This window comes from Ambystoma mexicanum, chromosome 1q (genome assembly GCF_040938575.1).
Source record: "Ambystoma mexicanum isolate Mex_15411 chromosome 1q, UKY_AmexF1_1, whole genome shotgun sequence".
NCBI classification, from domain to species: Eukaryota; Metazoa; Chordata; class Amphibia; order Caudata; family Ambystomatidae; genus Ambystoma; species Ambystoma mexicanum.
In genome coordinates this window covers 1,290,929,417-1,290,945,024 of record NC_090922.1, presented here as the reverse complement: position 1 = coordinate 1,290,945,024, position 15,608 = coordinate 1,290,929,417, and the positions used below count along the sequence as shown (strand labels likewise).

Below are 15,608 nucleotides of genomic sequence, written 5' to 3'. Positions count from 1 at the left end.
GAACTTCATGACTATACAACGAAAAAGAAGATCCTGAATGCAGCACAAATAACATTAATCAAGAGGAGACAAATGGCACCTGTCCTGAGGGTACTACGAGACAAGGACATTAGATACAGATGGACTCTTCCCTTTGGAGTACTTTTCGAATGGCAAGGGATACAGATAAGAATTGGCTCTTATGAAGAAAGCGCGGGAATCTTGGGGATAGAAGGAGAAGTTCAGAGTTCGAGTGAACCCCTGCAGAGGGGGAAGTTAAAACCAAGGAACTGGGAAAGGTCAACAGCAAGACCCAAAAGATGCAATTAGAGGGGCTATCAAACCCAGCTGAAAGGCCCAGCAATGTGAGGGAAAGGGGAGGTGGGTTAAAAACTGCTAACCGACAAGTTAAGGAGTTATCATACGGAGGTATGTTTGGGGCAAACTGATTTGGACTATGCCTGGGGAGGGCAAAGAGAGGGGGGAAAAGATAAGTCCCAGGGGATAGTGTGGGAGAGGCCATCGAAAGTATGGGTATGGGAGTACCCGCAGTTAAACTCGCTGGGGAAGGGGATCAATCCTCGAGAGCTATTCGAGGGTGGCTGAAGGCCGGTTGAATCTACCCAGCGTAGGGGAGGGAGGGGGATATGGGGGAAGGGTAGAGGGATGGACGTGCGCAAAGGAGAATGTTGAGCACAAGCAACTACCTGCTTAATGGGGACTGAACGGAAAGTCCTGAAGGTGATCTCCATGAATATCAATGGTATCAATTCCCCAGTGAAGAGGAAAAAGCTGGAAAGAGGCTTAAGGAGAGGGGGACCAGATATTATCACATTGCAGGAGGCCCATGTGCAATTACGAGACAGGGATCAAGTGAGATTACGGGAATTCCAGCAACTCTCCCAGGCTAATGAGAAATCAAAAAGGGGAGGGGTCCTGATCCCACCTAGAAACAACCTCGATCTCACAATTGTGGTGATGGAAAGGGATTCTTCGGGTAGATATGTGGCCCTTCAACTGAAAGGGAGGGGAGAAGGGTACACGATGGCCACAGTGTATGCCCCCAATGTGAGACAGGACCACTTCCTTTAGTCCGCACTGAACAGGTTAGAGAAATTTGCTAGGGTCCCAATAATATTTATGGGAGACTTCAACATGCCCTGGGACCCGGGAAAAGAAAGGAGCAGTAAGCAGGCGGGAACGCAGGGTAAGCCATCAAAGGAACTGGTAGGGAAAATGGAAAGATTGGGTTTGATCGATATATGGAGGGAGAGGGAAAGGGACAGGGATGGCTACACATTTTACTCCCATGTATATCGCTCGTCATCAAGGAATGATTACGTGTGGTCCTCCCGGTCTTTACTTGGCCGGGTCATGGATATGGAGGTGGGAGTTATGTTGATTCCATGTAATAATGTCCCCGCAAAAAAGACTCCTGACAAAAAGGTTGCAGTTTTTTTGCAGACACATTATTACATTGAACATATGCATTGCTTTTTTTTTTAATTTTTACAAGCGGAGCTGGGGACATCCCCGCATCCTGTCACCATACATAATGTCGCCAATGGCTTTTCCCAGCGACATTATGTATGGGGACATTATTACCCGACACCGTAATGTCCATCTCTGACCCTACGCCCATTACACTTAAACTATTAAGGAAGTGGAAATGGTGGTATCCATCCTACCTCTATAAGGACAGTACACTGAGGGAGGAGATCGGGGATGGAATTGTAGAGTTTTTCCAGGAGTATGGGGAAGAGGACACTGTCATCGATACAGTGGGACGCAAAGCTACAATAAGGGGCAGCATCATGGCAATCAAAACAGAGGTACAAGGAGCTAGGGAAAGTAGAAAGCGACCTCGGGGAGAGGGAGGGGGAGGGGGAGTTAAAAGGAGGTAAAGTCAATAAGGCTTAAAGGATGTTAGCAAGGATGCTGCAAGGGGAAGAAAAAGCCCAAACAATACGGAGAATTTCAATTGGAAGAAGAGGGGTGGGTGGCGGGGGGGGGATTAGCACACATACAATAGAAATATCCTGGGAATTTTGCAAATTTTACTCTCCCGTCTATACAGCACAGAAAGGGCACGGGAAGGGGAAGAAAAGGAATACCTAGCAGACAAAAAGATAACACAATTTACCCAACAAGAAACAGAGGTACTGGAACAGGAAATTACAAGCAATGAGGTGAGGAGGGCCATTTCATCCCTGCCAATCAACAAATCCCCAGGGCTGGATGGGTTTACTTCTGAATTTTATAGAACTTTCAGGGAGACGTTAATTCCTTATCTGGTGCCCCTCGTTAATGAGTAAAGAAGGACAGAGAAAATTACTCCATCCATGGAAGAATCAAAAGTGTTTCTGTTACCAAAACAGGGCAAAGACTTTTCCTTATGTGGATCATACAGACCAATAGCCCTGATAAAAGGAGACACTAACATCTACATAAAAAAACTTTAGTGAATTGGTTGGAGCATGTACTCCCCTTCCCCCTCTCCCCATATCATTAGCACGGACCAGTCGGGATGTATTAAGGGCAGACAGACGAGCGATAATACTAAGAGAATAACTCACCTCATTGAAAAAGTTGGAAAGAGGGGCACATCCTCCCTCCTCATTACTCTTGATACCGAAAAGGCGGTTCCTTTTTCTAACAAAGCAGAAGATGGGATTTGGGGAAAAGTTTTTGTCCAAAGTCAGGGCTAACTATTAGAATCCCTCTCTACGCCTGGAAATAAATGGCCAGTTATCAGCCATTGTCCGAGTCCAAAGGGGAACGAAACAGGGGTGTCCCCTAGTACCACTGTTATACCCCACTCACTTGGAACCGCTGCTGGAAGCCGTGAGGGCCAATAAGGATGTACAGGGAATTAGGTTCAGAGGGAGGGAACCCAAAATTGTTGCTTTCGCAGATGACATGTTTTTTACCCTACAAAGCCTGGAAAATGTCCTGTTGGCCCAGGAAGGAGAGATTAAAAGGTTTAGGGAAGTAGCAGGACTTAAAATAAACCCCTACAAATCTGAGATTCTGAATCTGATGATCCCCTTTCCCCAGGAACAAGACCTCCAAAGAGAATTACCATATAGATGGGTGGAGATATCTAAAATAACTGGTGGTCAATCTCACTAATAAAATGATGTTCTACGCAGCCAACTACCTACCACTTCTGGAAAGAATTATGAGTAAACTCGTGGACTGGGGTCCATTGAATATAACAGATATAACATTTTAATGTGCTCAAAATAGTAACTCTCCCTCAAGTGTTGTACCATTTTCTGACCATCCCGATACAGGTCCCCCCTCCTTCTTTCGAGCCCTTCAGAAGTGCATGTGGAGATTTGTGTGGAAGCAGAAAAAGCCAAGTTAAGCAAGGCGAGTTATGAAGATGCCTAGAAATAGGGGGGTGGGACATGCAGACTTCAGAGTATATTACCAGGCGGCATAGATACGAGTAGTTAGGGACGGGCTGAGGGACGACCGAGTGAAAGTATGGACGGGGATGGACGAGGCAGTAGTGGGAGGGAACCTGGCCAAAGTGTTGTGGAAACCAAAAGGAGACAGGCCGGTAAATCTGTATAATAGTGTCATACTCTCGGTGGTGGGGGAGGCCTGGGACATGCTGGCAAAGCCAGCCCAATTCACTACGTTCCCCACTCCATTTACTCCATTATTCGACAATCCTCAATTTTCCCCAGCAATGAGTACGAAGGTAATTTTACAGATGGCAGGAAGGGGGTTGTCTCACACTCGGGATATGTTTAAGGGGGCCGAAATTAAAACCGGAGTAGTGGCAGAGTAGCAGTCTCAGCTACTTACTCCCGTTTCCTGACTCTTAGTCTGTCCCCCGTTTCAACCAAATGCTGGGGGAGGAGCACCGTTTAAAAAAACCCTGATCCCACAGAGCAGCGGCAGAGTAGCAGTCTCGGCAGTCTATGGCTGCTATGGACGCCAGAGACGCTGCTCTGCCTTGCTCGCCAACAGAAGGGGAGGGCCGGTGCTTAAGAAGCTCACATACCCGCCGAGAAGACAAGATGGACAACACAATAACGGGCGCCCTACAGAAGCGCTTCCATAAATCAATTCAGAAACTACAACATGATGGACCTATCTCAAACTATTTGCTGTTCCTCTGAGGCCATCGTCGGCCTGAGCAAAGTGTATTGGAAAGAGGTCCGAAAAGGAGCCGCAAACTTGTGGCTCGATGGACGGCTTCCGTGACACGCCCCTAGCTGGAGAAAATGGGACACCAGGCATACAGGACTACAGCTCTTACCTTGTGTAGGATGGTCGATCCCAACAGAAAGCCCCCCCTCCCCGGGAGGAGTGGAAGTACTACTACAGAAGAGGGGAACGGGGCGGGTGCTGGGACTGAAGCAGGGGGCCAAAGCAGCTTTCGGTAAACAAGTTTCGAACATGATGGTGCCCTTGGAAGGGTTTCCGAGCGAATTAACAGCCGAGATGGCGAGTGGGCGGGCCTTCATGCCCGTCGCGGATGAACGGGTGGAAACACAAATGACGAAACTGGCAAAAATCAAACCACTGAAAAGATTGAGGGCTTCTCAGAACCTCCCTGCGTTGGAAACACCTGTGTGGAAGTTTCCATTCAAGTACACTCGGTACCCTCCAACTCCACCCTGTCTCTGACTCCTGAATGTGAAGAGGACGTTGCTGGGCTGCCGTCAGCGTGTCCAAACAGCCCTAGGGACGACTGCGATGCCTTCAGCAGTTGTTGCAACCTTTCCCCCTCAACCGTACCTAAAACAAAAACAAAAGGCTTATCAAATCATAAGACCTCGGCAAAAAGCCTTCTTACAAAAACTACCTCGGAAAGCCATAGCTCCCCTGGCCACAAAAAGTCGTTTGTAAAAATAAAAAAAGGCGGACATAGTACATTTTCAACAAACAGTGCAAAAGAAAATTTGATAAACTCTCTGAAATTTCAGATGTCGAAATGCTAGAAGCCGTTCAGGACCTACAGGCTTCCACAAAACTTGGGAACACTGATGAAAACATTCTTGTAGCACCAGCGGTGTCCTCATCTGCTGAAAGATGGCACTTTGGGAATATTCCCAAGGTACAAAATTTGACTGAAAAAACAAGAAAAGCGGATGGTAGCCCCCAACATGATGGAGGCGAGGCGACTCTAAAAGGCAAGTCTCCCCCTCAGCAGTTGGGGCTATTGGATTCTCAACTTCATATTCGGCAACAAGATAAATCTTACAAATACCGAGACAACCCCAGATGTCCCCTGCAATTGGACGAACTGGAAGCCTCAGTAAAACTTCCTTCTATTGAAAAGCCAAATCTTGAAATAAATACTCTGTCTTACTTGCATAATCCGGAACCAGAAACCCTGAATGGCTTTAATGTAGGACCACTCTACACAAACCCAACTCACGGTCTCACCCCTACTAAAAGAAAAACATCTTCACCTGAACGGCAGAACTCTATACCACAGCAGATGCAAACTCCTTTTAGAAGTAGAAGACAAAGTGACCTTCCCCAAACGTCATCCACAGAGACTCCATAAAAAAACCCAGACATATCATCAATAATGTCTGCTGTGACAATTGCCCTTGATCCCCTTCAGTAAACTCTACGATTAAATAAACGACACGCTGAAGGATCATAGCACAATCTCAGCTATGATGCATTCCAAATTACTATATCTTGAAGGCTATATTAACGCGATGGAAGTGAAACTAAGAAAATCTTACAGACACAACAGCACCAAAAACTTTCTATGAGACAGGTTCTCAAACCGAAACGCCCTCACCAGATGAGAAATACGAAGATCACAGATTCACTACATGAAAACTGCAAGATACTTCTACACTTCAAAGTCTCAAACAACGTAAAGAGAAACAAAACGGCAAAACCATAAAAACGAAAACTACCTTGAATACTACAGTTCAAACTGTACCAAACAAAGCAAGTTTAGGCCCAAGAAACTGTAATTGAGGACAATGTGATTCTACTCTCAGTGAAATCTGAAAATGATACTACCACTGACTTCGTTTAAAGATACTTCCAACAAAGACTTTGCAATTTTTGAGCCCACAAAAGCCTAAACCAAAGGAAAATCCAATAAATAAAAAACTGGTTTTCCGTGTACACCCTTCGGAAATGTCAAATCTCAACTTGGCCACTGCCCAAACATTCCTGTCCGGAATACTGTTCAACAAAACAGGGACAGAAGGGCATAACATTGGCTATATCTAGACCTCAATCTCTGCCAACAAATGAAATCCTTGCAATTAAAGGGCAGTCAACTAAAAAAAACTGCAGATTCTGTGAAAACGAGGACCTTATCGAAACTGCAAGACACTTTCTGCTGTCGTGTTCTGGAATTGCCCTTATCAGAGCACCATACTTGAAAAATCTCCTTTCCTCTTTGCACATTTTCAATGAAGATCTTTGGTGGGCGCGTAGGATTGGAGGAGAAAAGATCACCTGGGTGACGCCAACAGCAAAAATCATGGAACAGGTCTTGCTAAACAAAGACGACAGGAGTACAGAAGCGTCTAAATAAATAAGAACTAAGAAACAACTTGCAACAAGTTTTATTCTTCAGGAGAGGCTTAACAACTGGAAGTTGGAACAGACAGACTTAAGGGCCACATGCCCTGTCTACGTTTCCTTTTTATATTTTCTACTTTACAATCTTGTAAAAATCACAAAATTGATTCAATCAAGAATAAATAAAATAGAAAACCTTTATCCAATGCAAAAATGACTGGAGTGGGGGAGGATGAAAGATACAGGTACACCCAAATACGGCACTGGGTGCTGCAATGGCCAATGAGGGAAGGGGTGACGAGCTTTAACCCCATTCGAAAGCTATCTCACAAGGGAATCAGGACATTCAGACCTGGTGGGGGCTATCTATGCACTGGCTAAACAGGGGGAAGAACCGGGGGAGACCAAATAAATGGAAACATCAGAGGGTATCTCGATAGAGGAAGGTGAATGGAAACAGCTGTGGGCACACATCCCCAAGCTGACTAGATCAATCCAGATCCACGATATCTGGATCAAGTTAATGCTACAGTGGCACCTAACACTGGAAAGGCTACATACATTCTACAACTAAGCATCAGAATTGTGCTGGAGGGGATGTGGTATGGTAGGCGTCTTGGAGCCACATCTGATGGGAATGACCAAACATTCAGACTTTTTGGGCTACAATATGAGGCATTAAAGAGGACTCTGGGGAGAGGGGAAGTAGGGAACACGGGTCTGGCACTTCTCGGTATAGGTGCACACCTTGGGGACCTACCTACCAAAACAGAGCGTAAGGCCTATGTTATTCTGATGATGGCTGGCACCCTGGCAGTTGCGTAAAGATGGAAATCAAAAGACCATGAATGGGTGAGCAAGGTGTGGAATTTTGTGACCATGGAGTCAGTGTCCTACTCACTATGCGGAGACCACAAATCCAGCAGATTGAGTAAATAGTTATGGAGTGCCCCTGTCGCCAGTGGCTGGTTTCCCCGTAGCATTGCGTTCGGTTTGCCTAGTGGATCTGGTGGTAGGCACGCAGGAGTCTGCAGACTCCACAATAATGTCTTCGGCCTCTGAACTGGAGCCGTGGATACTGGATGAGTCCTCATCCGGTGCAATAGTGCCGGTTGGGGGGAATGGGATATGGCCTGCATGGCGGAGGCCGTCCATCGCTTTGTGTGCCTTTCTTTAATTGTCTTAGGCTTAAAGAGTCGACAGGCCTTAGAGCGCTGCTCATCGTCATCAGGTAAGCAGTTATTACACTCCTTACGAGTTTCCCGCCAAGGAAACCACCTTTTGCAGGGAGGGCACAATTTGAATAGAGTTCTCACCCCCATTAAGAAGGAAAAGGGCAGCCATACAGGGAAATGAAGAGTGAAAAGCAAAAAAGGCATTCTCTAAAGAGTATTGTCGAGAAGAAAGGCCCCCTCTCCCTACTGTCATAGGCCGAAGCATGAAGGTGAAGGACTGCCACCAACCGCTGAGAATTCAGCTGGAGATTCTTAAAACGGCAAACAGGAAACAGTTGTCGAGTCAAATCGTTGAAAGAGTGCATCAAAGACGTGATAATATATAGCAATTAATCTCGTTAACACAAACTCTGCATTAAAGCTACGGACCAGTATGGTGGAAAAAAACTGGTGGACCTTCGAAACGTAAGGGATCATGGGTACACTACACTTCCCAGTAGGGAAAGTGTTTACAAACACGCCCAGGTTGACGTACCTTTGAGCTTTGGAAAAAAAAGATGCAATACTCTTACCACTAAATGTCAGACTATGCACAGCATGCAATTCTAAGCAGATTCACATGCATCTGAAAGAACATTACCAAGAGTTAAGCAATTTATTCTTCTAACAGTTTCTTTCCTCCCACAGATACCTCATCTATGACAGACTCCCAAAGCAGCACGTAACTCTGGAGGAGGGAGGAAGCAAGGACCCCACCTAAACCAGAAAACTCTGGAGGCCTGGCCAACCAAAGTGGGAATTCTGGACCAAAAGGGAATATAAGCATTAATGCTTCGCAACCGTGTGTGAAGCTGCCCACGTTGCAGCCTGGTAGAAGGCTGGCACAGGGACACCGCTCTGCAGGGCAGAGGTAGCAGCCACTCTTCTGGTAGAATGGGCTACGAGACACTTCGGCACATCCTTTCCAGTCAGATCATTGCATTCCAAGATGCAGAGAATGATTCACCTTGACAGGGTCTGCTTGGCGACAGCCCTGCCAGCACAAGCACCAGGGTAACCCACAAAAAACTGGTCATCTTTTTCTAGCCTCTCTCGTGTGAGACGCGCAAAACTTAAGGGCCTGCACCGGGTCCAGGCGAGGGAATCATTCTTCTGCCTTGGAAAGCAGAGGAAGACGAAAAAAAACATAGGAAGATGAATCTGCTGAGAGAGATGGAAATCCAAGACCACCTTAAGCCGATAGGAGAATACCACTCTCAAAGTCACCTTAACCTTGGAAAAAAAGAAATAGGGATGTAAAACAGACAACGCCTGGAACTCACCTGCCCGTCTCACGGAAGTGATGGCAAACAGGAAAATCATCTGAAGGATGTGAAATCTAATAGAACAGGAACGAAGGGGCTCACAGGGAGTGCCCATGAGAAGTGTTGAAACTAAATTCAATCCCACACCGGAACCAGAACCTGGCTACACAAGCCCTACAAGGACTGCATAACAGTGGGGACCTCTTAAATACCGAAATAGCAGCAAAGCAATCCTTTACAGTGCCAATAGCAGAAAATCAAATTCAAGGCATAGCAAAAAGGATAAAGGATCCAGATCGGTGTCCAGTCATAATATTGAATGCAATATTTTCGAAAGTCAAAATGTTGAAAATAAAAATGTCGAAAATAAAAATGTCGAATTACAAAAATGTTGAATTTTTTTCGATATTTTTTCGAATTAATGTTTAAATAAATAATTAATTATAGTTTATAAAACATAATTTTTTTAAATGGTTAAAGGAATATCCATGGTGGGTGGGGGGATGGGGAGGACGGGGGGGTTGGGGTAGGGGTTTGGGATGTTTTTTTTAATAATTAATTATTTAATTAATGTTTTATTAAATACTTTTTTTAAAAAATTAAACGTATATCCATGGGGGTGTTGGGGGGGATGGGCAGGAGTGGAGGGTTGGGGTAGGGGTATGGGATGGGGGGTTTGGGGGGACCCCCCCAATAAAAAACGTTAGTATGTGTGACATTTTACAGTTATTTTAACATTGGTTTTTCGATTTTTTTTCGACATTTTATTTTCGAATTAATGACTTTTTCTATTATATGTATGTGTTTTCGACATTTTTGTAATTCGACATTATTTTTTCGATATTATGACTATAACCCATCCAGATCATTATCCCCGGCACCAAATCGAAAATCTATGCCAGGCATAAATGGATTCTGTAGTGGGATTCATTTCGGAAAGCGGAGGGTGTGAGTTCCGGATGTGGCGGATTGTCTGGACAAATTTGTGCCAGAGTGTGCATGTTGCTGGGAAGATGCAGTGGGCAGAAGCTGTCCCTGTCACTACAGTCCCTTCCAAGTTTGAATGGTGCAGATCATTGCCAGTGTAGGGATGTGGGCAACTCAAGCATGTATGCTGTATAAAAGGGTAACTCCTGCAGCTATTCATTCTACATAGGAGAGCAGCCCGCTGAAGAACCAGAATTCCTTGATGGAAGATCACTGGCAGTACCTCTAATGGATTGTGTCCTCCCACCGATTCCTCCTCTTAGATCAGTTTGTAATACCATTTTGGAAACGTTAACATTCATCAGCCTGAGGTCCGGACGGAAGGATGGGATGTTGATACCGATACATATATCCACACCCAAACTCATACAGAGCAGTCATGGGTAATGTATCAGAGGCCCTTGGACAGCCCCCCGCACCTTCCAAGGTGGTCACAGAATATGACCTCACAGATATTCTTGACAAAAGGCCAATTGAAAGAACCACTTTTGCCATTTCATGCCACCCTTGGAGATCCACTTCTGGCGCTTTCGCAAGAGCCCTTCTCGACGCCAGCAGTAAGGGGTTATCTATCAAGGAAGTACAGTTATGGATCTTCAAATTCAGAATTCTTAACTAAGCATCCTAGCCTGGCGAGGTTAGTGGTCCAGGCTTCCACATCAGGAGTTATGTCCTCTGCTAACCCATACTTACCCCGAGATAGGGATGATAAAAAGGCAGATGCTTGTACAAGGAAAGTCTTTGCTTCGAGGAGCATGGCCCTCAGGTAGAGAACATTCATTCACACTCCCCAAGTACATTCATACTCTTATGGTCCGTTATATAGAGGAAGCCATTGAAGTCGAGGATAGAGTGGTGAACATCTTTTGCATGGTCAATGTCCTTCAATCCCAGGAACAAGTCCCTGCCTCCGTTTTACTGTGCCTTCTGGTCCTCATTACCTCCTGCATCCTAGGGGTACTGGAGCCGAGGGTGCGCATGAAATCGCTTCGGTGGCCTCTCTGTTGCCAATGGTCACAATTTCAGGGCCATATGGCAGACCTTTTACAGGTATCGGACCAGGTGGCTCAGGATCTTGCATGCTGGGTCATGTGAGACAACTTGCTGAGAGGCGTGTTTTGTCAACCTTCGCCCCAGGTGACTGCCGTCACAGACGCATCTTTGACTGGCCGAGGGTCTCAATTGTCAGACCCAACCGTGAGCTTATTGTGGTCTCCCGTGGAGTGTCAGGAACTCAACATCCTCGTCACTTTTCTCCACTCAGTGAAACGGATGTCTGTGTTGCTCCTAACTGACAACACATTGGCCATGCATTACCTCTACAAAGAGGTGTAGTGTCTTTGCCTCTGTGCAGAGGATCAATGAGACTGAGACTGGTTCTGGACTCTGGAGAATTACATCTTTGGCAGCGGTGCATTAGGCTGGCAGGGAGAATGTCACAGCAGATGCCTTGAGCAGACAGACTTCAGCCTAAAACCAGTGGCAGATCTGCCATCAAGTCCCAAAGGAGATCATCTCCTTTTGGGCCACTCCTCTAGTGGACCTCTTCACTTCAATTTTCAACAGGAAGTGTGAGTTGTTCTGCTCCAGAGAATTTCCTCATCAGGGAGATCTGGGGGGCGCACTCCCCGTCGAGAGGCCTTAAGGCCTCCTCTATGCGTTCTTGCCGATCCCGGTCATTGTTAGGGAGAATTCTCATAAATGGCTGATTTCCCTTACCTAATGAGTCCCTGAGCAGCTTTGCTGGATTTCTAGGGTTTATTTTTTTCACCTAGTAAGAGTGTGAGCCTTTTTCATGTGTTTTGCTGTGTGTGTTTCTACCATTTGTGTGATCTTGTGCTGTGGAGCCTCACCTACTCCACGAGCATCATTTTTATGTGCGTTATGCAGCACCTTGAGTGCAGTGACACAGTGTTGTCTTTTATACTTCCCACTGACTCCACTTTTCTGGGACTGACTACTGTTTCCCAGAAACATGTAAAGTTGCCATTAACTTTATGTAGTCTCTTTAAACCACAGACCTAGTACACCCCATCTTACATGGAGTATTGGAAAGGGTTAATTCTTATCCCTTTTTGTCTGTGTCTCTTGGAGCATTGTTTCGCTCCCTTTACATCAAGACCTGGCTGGTGGCAGTGGTACCTACCATATTTTTCGTACCACGGTTATATTATATAACCAAGGTATTGTTTTAGGCTATTATATTAGCCTCAAACTTTAACCTGCTTGACCATATATATTTTATTACGGCTGGGTTTATTCGCCATTTCTTTTTGTAAATGTCTTTCTCGTGTTTTACTCTGCGCGCCAAACCACGTTTGGTCCCTTTGTTCGCCATCTTTTTGCGGGCTTCTACACAGAAGCCCTCCTCAAGGTGCCTGAAAGTCTGGGTAGGCAGGATGTGAGGGAGGGGTTTTAGGACCCCCGCCATGGGTTCCCTTGGCAACCCAAGTCGCACTCCTGTTTGATTGGCTGGGTGACCGTCCTTGCCAGGACAGCGACCCTGCTGTGTGATTGACAGACAGGCTGTGTGAATCGGGGAAAACTGCATAAAAAACAGGTCTCTGGGACTGGAAAGGCAGTCTCGCCACTGGAACGAAAGAACCAACGAGGAGCTGATGGAAGAGGACCCCTACAACGACTGAACTGCCCGGTGAAGGCCTGCTGCAGGTCCAAATCTTCAGAATCCGATGACAGAAGATCCTCCAGGAAACCTCTTCCCTTGAGCTGGTGGGACCAACCAGTTCGCCCAAACTGCAAGCCAGGACCCCTCCTCTGGTTGAATTTGCTGTACAGAGCTACGGTGGGCCGGATAGCCAGGAAGGTCGGACCCTGCTTGGGTTTTAAGGAGCGCACCTTTTATTCGTTGCTTTGGTCTGCTGCTGGTTTCTTCCCTGGGTAGTGCAGGACCCTCCAGTCTTCCTACTTCTTGTCAGTCCAACAGTCGCTTCAGGAACCGTGAGCCTGCAGGAACTACCAGGAATGTCCGCCTCAGCTACAGCTTCCTTTCCGTTTTAAGGTTGTTAGTTTCATTCAGCCACGGTGAAAGTGTTTGAAATCTTTCTCCAAACCGAGGGCTTGTCCTTCTCTGCTCTTTGAACTAACTTTTCTACCAACCAACCAACCTCGTCCAGAATCCGTGGCACTAACTTTACCGAGAACTACCCTGCACCGTGTGATCTTGAGCAAAAGACTTTTGACCCTTTGACTTTGGCCCTAAGCCTTTTCGACCTGATTCTATCACTGTAGTTCCTCTTGTTCAATTACCCGGAGTACTTACCTGTTGGTGTGGTTCCATTTCTATTAACTTTGTTTTTCTCTCCCTTTTAAATTGCTGGAGTGCCTTTTTGCTCCCACTTCATTTTGTGAGCTTAACTTGTCTGGAACTTATTGGGAGTGGTGTGGTGTATTAAGAGTGTGATTTTTAAACTGCTTATAATAGTGTAATGTTATACAACTGAAGAATGAAATAAATGTATATTCTTTTACTTGAAAACTGAGTCAGTGTTTGCCTGAATCATAGTAATTGCTGTCCTTTGTGTAACTATTTAATACTGCTCACTTACTCTTGAGATAAGTCTGGCTGCTCAGCCATCGCTACCACTTTAACTGTGTTTAGGCTTGTACCAAAGGTGAATTTGTACTGTCACTTGTAGTCTTAATTGTGTGTGGTGTTCCCAAAGGGTACTGCATATAATTCTGCCTAACAGTCATTCCGCTGGTTCTTAGGAGACTGCGCCTGTTCGGAACCACACTGAATTTGATCTCTCAGGATTGCGCCCGATGAACATGCCATCCGGAGTTGCTGGACATGTCCATCTGGCATCCCTGGCACCTTCAGAGGAGAGCCAAATCGGAGGGGCAGGCCCTCCATTTGAACCACCACACCCAGAAGCTTCATGCTTGGCTACTGAGAGGCTGCGGTACAAGGAGTGGGACTTGGCAGACGCCGTCCTCGATGTGCTGCTTTGACACAATGAGACGCAGACAGCTACCTTGACCTGCGAAAGCTACAGGCTTTCTCCAGAAATGGGCTAACCATATATAGAAAGTCTGGCAACACCATGGCAGGAAGGTCAAACTACAAAACGTCCAAAGGGCAGGTGAAAAGCCTGTTGCACTTCCATTTTAGAGTATATTGTACTCTAACTGGCATTAAGCAGTAAAATAGAAAAGCGTGAGACACTAAAAAAAAACAAAAAAAAATAATTAAACTACCATACAAGCCACCGCTGCCACCAGCCCATTCGGCACACATCATGCAAGTAACCACAAAGTTACCAAAAATAAAATTACTGGGACACTAAGTGGCCATACCATACTTCACAAAATGTGCTGTGTCCAGAAAAAAATTAAGCACTTTACCATGATTAACACAGTCCTCCTGCACCAATAGCTATAGGGACTCATCAGAGTCCCCAAAACAGATGAGTTTAGCAAGGTAAGTGGAACAAAAAACCTTCACTTACCTGCAAAGGTCAGGAAAAGTCCAAAACAATAGCAAAAGCTTGGATTTCCTATTGATGTCTATGCAGGTAAAGCAGCAAAGAGAAGAATCTTTCCTAACAGTAACAATTTACCTTTTTACTAGTGTGTGGTCTTCATATTCCATGAGTAGATTGATGCTAAAATAGATGCACCCGCTTAAAAACCATTGGCCATATGGTCTCATGCTGCCAATTACTACCTTATAGCAGTTTTAAGCTTATGCACAGAGGTAGTCCTATGTTAAAAATGTCCCGCACCATATGGAGAGGGCTGCCAGTCTGCCAAGCCCTCTGAAGCCCTCAGCCGGGGTAAGCCCATATGGGCTTCAAGTTTCCTCCTGGTGGTGGCCGTGGAGTATATTCATAATTGCCATGAAGTTCGTTTTAAGAGTCCTGGGCTTCCCCAGGCCGGAGGAACGCAGGAAACCGAAAACAAAATTCATGCCAAAAAGCTGGCACAGTCCAGTGGGACCACCTGCATCCGGGCCTGTGGCTGCTTTCAGCAGAGCTACGTTTTAGTTCCCAGAGTATTCAGGGAACGAGAATTAAAAAGAAAATGCTGATGGCAGGCCACGCCGTTTGCCCAGCTCATCCGGCCAAATACGCCACTCCTACTTCCTCCCAGGGGCGTTGCTAGGGGGGGGGCTAAGGGGGCTATAGCCCCTGATCTTTTGGTTGTAGCCCCGGATAGAATCTCAGGAGCTACAGCCAAAAGACTAGCTAGCCCCCAGTCCCAACAGTTCCGATATCAGCTTAGCCCCGGGTCTTTTCCAGACCTAGCAACTCCCCTGCTTCCTCCACCCCCCACCCCCAAGTGCTGATTAATGGGCTGGGGGGGGGGGAGATGAGGATGTGACCCTCGAGTGGCAGTGAGTGTTTTGGCTCACATTGTTTAATTTCAAGGTCTACAGAGTCTACAGTTATACTGTGGACCTTGAAATCGAACAATGTGAGCAGGGTCGGACCGGGGCACAAAATTGCCACTAAGGAAATAACTAATCAAACGTGCCTACATTGGCCAAAAAAGTGCCCCACTTTGACCCCAAAAAATGGCAAACAAGCTTTTAGCGTTTTTGGTTCAGTCATGGGCCTATTGCCCTATGAGCCAGTCTGAGCCTGCACCCACGGTTGGACTGTGGCATAAAAGTGTCTCG

At 46.1% G+C, this 15,608-nt stretch overlaps 1 protein-coding gene across 2 annotated transcripts in view; it reads right to left on the bottom strand.

The window, feature by feature from the left end:
- Nucleotides 1-15,608, bottom strand: part of USP24 (ubiquitin specific peptidase 24) — a 2,799,104-nt gene that overhangs the window by 1,994,180 nt on the left and 789,316 nt on the right. The gene's annotated exons all lie outside the window — the stretch shown is intronic.